Source organism: Acinonyx jubatus, chromosome A1 (genome assembly GCF_027475565.1).
Source record: "Acinonyx jubatus isolate Ajub_Pintada_27869175 chromosome A1, VMU_Ajub_asm_v1.0, whole genome shotgun sequence".
Classification (NCBI taxonomy): domain Eukaryota; kingdom Metazoa; phylum Chordata; class Mammalia; order Carnivora; family Felidae; genus Acinonyx; species Acinonyx jubatus.
Window position 1 is genome coordinate 61,802,608 of NC_069380.1, and position 5,188 is coordinate 61,807,795.

A 5,188-nucleotide genomic window follows, 5' to 3' on the forward strand; every position below is an offset into this window, starting at 1 on the left:
GTAGATTAATTGACCATTAATCTACTTTTGGAGTAAGGATGCTAAAGAAAGTATGGATAAAACTTGGAATAAATGAGATCTTTAAAAGCAGAAAAAAGTATATAATCGTTTTGTAAACTTGAATAACAAATTTAGAAAACCTATTTTATTCAAAGTATGTCTTACAGAATCTTTAAAATTTTCACACCCAAACTAATTAGGAATGCTGAACTACTGATTCTGCTTAACAGCACATACATATGAAATGAAAGGCCCTTGATACATTTAGTTTCCTTGCTCAAAATAAAAATAAGCCTATCACATAAGATTAAAGACCTGTAACAAAGTTTCCTGAAAGCCCAACATAATGACAGCATTATCCACATAGAAACATCTAGTCTGATTTTTAGGGAAAAAAGAATATATGGTTATTAGTAATACTGAATTGCCAAAATCAAGGGTCCTTACCTAGTTTGGACTTAAAACCATGCTGGCTTAAAATGATGCTCAGAATTGCAAATTAAAAAAATTCTTAAAAATTAAAAATACCTAAAGCCATTTCAATAAGTATATAACTGGTTCATGCTCACAAAGAGGGTTTCTGTGCTAGGTTTAGAATTGTGTACTTTTTGGTATACTCCGGAAGTACAGGTCACAATGTAACTATCGACTCTACTGGTCTGTTTTTTTTTTTTTTTTTTTTGACACTTATTCAACATGATCAGACCACTACATTTAGCAATCAACAGCTTAGGTACAAAAAAACTACATTAAAACCTTTTCTTGGAATACTTTATACTTTCCACAGAACAGAAACTCAGATAACCTATAAAACCATCACAAATACAGTTCTCCAGGTTTTGCCCAGACACCTAGGTATTGCCTAAAACATGGCATCTTCGTAGCAGCTGGGCCCTGCCATCACTGTGCTCAGCTGAGTTCACAGATCTGTTGTAATCTGTATCTTCCCTGTCACTTCTCTGGCTCTCCTCTCCTGCTAAGCTTTGTTTCCTGGCAGTAATTAAAACCTTCTGCCACTGCCGTAGCTACAGCTGTTGTTGCTGGAACCGCCATAGCCACCTTGGTTTTGTGGTTTGGCAAAGTACTAGCTTCTATCACCATAGGGACTAGAGCTTCTGCCTCTAAATTTCCACCTTTCATTGGTCCAAGATTTCACCATTGATTGTTGTCATTGCCGAAATCATCATAGCTTCAGCCACCTCCCAAATTGCTTCCATTGTTACCAAATCTGCTACAGCCAGCTGCACTCCCACTATATCCACCACCATCTCAACTGCCACCAAAGCCACCCCACCTACCTCAGTTTCCTCCCTGATGAAAGTTGTCATTCCCATCAAAACCACAACCACTTCCATGACGGCCACCGAAATTTCCAGAACGACTTCTGAGAAGGAAGAAGTGCTTGTCATCTCTTGCTTAACTAGGACTCTCCTTTACAGATGTGGCCATTCACAGTGTGGCATTTTTGAATGACGATCTTGCCTGCGGAGTCACTGTCCTCAAGTTATAAAACCAAAGCCTGTCGTCTTGCCACTCGTCCTCTCAATCACTTCAATTTTCCCATACTGCTCAAAATTATCTCTTCGATGATGGTCTTCAGGGTCGTCTTTAGGGCCACCAACAACCTTTTTCACAGTTAAGTGGGCACCAGGTCTTTGAGAATCTTTTGAGACCGCCCTCTTTGGTTCTACAACCCTTCCATCCACTTGTGTGGTCTTGTGTTCGTGGCTGCACCCACCTCCTCCACAGTGGGTTTGGGTGACAAACCCAAAGCCTTTGGGGCACTTGCTGTTTGGATCTCTCATAACCACACAGTCCATGAGCGTTCCCTATTGCTCAAAATGGCTCCTCAGACTCATTAGTTGTTTCAAAGCTCAAACCTTTGAAGAGCTTCTTCAGCTGTTCAGGCTCTTTGGGAGACCCTGACTTAGACAATGATGGGGAGTGGGTGGGGAGACCATGCTTCCTCAGGCAGCCAGTGGCGTCCGTGGGCAGAAAAGCTACCTGATCCCTTGGATACAATCACTCTGCCACTACCTAAACAAAGCTATGTGGTTTGTTTTTGTCGTCTTGGTTGTGACATGTTTTAGCACACAGGCACTGTGATTTTTTTTCTATTAAAACGAGCTATAATGGAGAGATAACATTGCATTAGTTTCAGGTGTACAACATAATGACTTGATATTTGTAAATACTGCTAAAAGATCCCCACAAAGTCTACTTAACCTCTATCCCTGCTTGTTGTTTATTTTCTTGGGATCAGAATTTTCACATCTACCTTTAGTAACTTTTGATTATACAATACAGTACTAACTATAGTCCCTGTGTTCTTTATTACATCCCTTGGACTAGTTTTATAACAAAGATTGTACTTTATTTTTCTACCTTCACCCCAATCTCCAGCAACCACTAAAGTGCTCTATGTTTACGAGCTCTTTTTTATTCTGCATGTAAGATCCTACAGTAATTCTTTCTGACTTCTTTCACTTAGTGTAATTTCCTCAAGGTCTACCCATATTAGAAATGGAAGGATTTCCTTTTATGGCTTAATATTCTGTATGGATCACATTTTCTTTATCCATTAGTGGGCACTTAGATTGCTTCCATCTCCTGGTTGTTATAAACAAGGACATACAGGTCTATTTTCCATTTAGTGTTCATTTCCTTCAGAAAAATAACCAGAAGTAGATTACTGGATCCTATAATAGTACTAATTTTTAAGGAACTTTCATAAAGTTTCTGATAGTGGCTGTGCCCACTTATGTTCCCATCAGCATTGTAGAAGTGTTCCCATTCTTCCACATCCTCACCAACACTTGTTTTCTGATAATAGCCGTTCTAACAGGTGTAGAGTGATCTCATTGCAGTTATTATTTGCATTTCCCTGGTTAGTGATGTTGAGCCTCATTTCACATACCTGTTTGCCATCCGTATGTCTTTGGAAAAATGTCTATTCAGATTTTCTCATTTAACTGTATTTTTGAGTTGGAGTTCTTTATATATTTGGGGTATTAGATACAAGATTTGCAGACACTTTCTCCCATTTGGGGGTTGCCTTTTAATTTTCTTGGCTTTCATTGTGTGAAACTTTAGTTTGGGGTCCTACTTTTAGTTTCATTTGCTGGTAGCATAAATCCAAAAACTTTAATCTTTAGTTTTATACCATTGTGCTTAGTAAAAGATGCCTGATGTATTTCAACCTTAAACTTCTTAAGGCTTGTTTTATGGCCTAACATTTCTGTCCTGGAGAATGGCCAATGTGCACTTAATGTATTTTTGGCTGGAATGTTCTATGTATGTCTGTCAAGGTTATGTGATACAATGTGTCCGTTAAGGCCAATATTTCCTAATTTTTAAATTTTTCTGTCTGGATGCTATATCCATTGACTTGAGGTACTTAAGTTTTCTACTATTCTCTCTTTCTCCTGTTGGTGCATTAATATTTGCTGTATAGATCTAAGGGCTCTTGTTGGGTACTTCACAAATGTTACCCTCTGGATTGACTCCTTTATTATAGAATGACCTTACTGCCTCTTACAGTCTTTGTTTCAAAGTCTGTTTTTTCTGGTAGAAGTATAGCTACCCACTGTTCTTTTTGTTTCTCTTTGCATGGAATAATTTTCCATCCATTGATTTTTTTTTTTTTTTCTCCGTCTATTTCTCACCTGAAGCGAGTCTTTTGTAGACCGCACATAGAGAGGATCATACATTCAGCCACTGTCTTTGATTGAAGAACTTAATCCACTTACATTTAAAGCAGTAAGCACATAATTACTGCTCTTACACTCTGGCTATTTGTAATTTCTTTATTCCTTTCATGTTCTCTTACTCTGCCTTGAGTGATTTTTCTGTAGCCGTCTGCTTAAATTCCTTTATCATTCATGTATCCACTATAGGGTTTGCTTTGTGGTTACCATGAGGCTTCTGTAAAACAACTTCTATGTAACAGTGTATTACAGTTGATTACAGTATTAAGTTGATTACAACTTAAGTTTGAGTGCATTATAAAGATCTGTATTTTTATTGACTTCTCCCACCATGTTTATCTTTTGTCACAATTTACATCTTTTTATCTTGTGTAACCACTAACCAGTTATTACAGCTATAGTTATTTTTGCTAAAATCTTCAAATGTCATGCTAGCTTTATAAGTAATTAACCCATTGAATTGACAACATTCTAAATTTAACTATATCTTTACCACTAAGGATTACAATTTTTGTTCTAATTAGTGCTCTTTTCAGCGAAACAAAGTCCCTCCACCATTTCTCACAAGACTAGTCTAGTGGTGAACTTATTTAACTTGTCTGCAAAACTATCTCAATTCTGAAGGGCAAGTTTGTTGGGAAGTTTTGTTTGGCAGGTTTTTTTTTTTTTTTTGGTTCCCCAGCATTTTGAATACTTGTGCCACTCTCTTCTGGGGCCTGCACAATTTCCCTGAAAAATCTAATAGACTTATGGGGGTCCTCTTGTATGTAACAAGTTTTTCTTTTGCTGCTTTTGATTCCTTGTCTCTTAAACTTAAAAGGCGGGGAGGGGGGGTGCGGGGAAGAGGGGCACCTGGGTGGCTCAGTCAGTTAGGCTTCTGACTTCAGGTTATGATTTCATGGTTTTGTGAGTTTGAGCCTCATGTTGGGGTCTGTGCTAACAGCTCAGAGCCTGAAGCCTGCTTCAGATTCTGTGTCTCCCTTTTCTTCTCTTTCTCTGCCCCCCCCCCCAACCTAAAAAATAATTCCTTGTCTTTACCTTTTGGCACTTTAATGATGTGTCTCTGTGAGGGTCTCTTTGGGTTCACCTTATTGGGAGCTTTCTGGCCTTCTTGGATCTGGATGCCTTTCTCCAGATAAGGGAAGATTTCAGAAATTATTTCTTCACATTTTCTGCCTTGTCTTCTCTCTCTGGGATCTTGATAATATGAATGTTAATCTGCTTGATGTTTTCCTGTAAATCCCTATTAAGCTACCTTCTCTTTACTCTGATTGGGCAAGTTCCATTGCCCTGTGTTGGAGTTCAATGATGCTTTTTCCCCCTTGCTGCATCTAGTCTGTTTTTTTAATCTATTGAATGTATTTAATTCAGTGAATTTATTCAATTTGGGACTTCTATTTGATATTTCTATATTCTGGTTAATTCTTAGTGCTATTTTTAACTCCAGTAAATTCCTTATCTCTCTTTCAAGTCTTTTTCTT

The 5,188-nt window shown here is 38.0% G+C and overlaps 1 pseudogene; it reads right to left on the reverse strand.

Annotated features, from left to right (window-relative positions):
• Positions 1–1,136: 1,136 nt before the first annotated feature.
• Positions 1,137–2,928, reverse strand: LOC128314270 (heterogeneous nuclear ribonucleoprotein A1-like; annotated as a pseudogene).
• Positions 2,929–5,188: the final 2,260 nt, after the last annotated feature.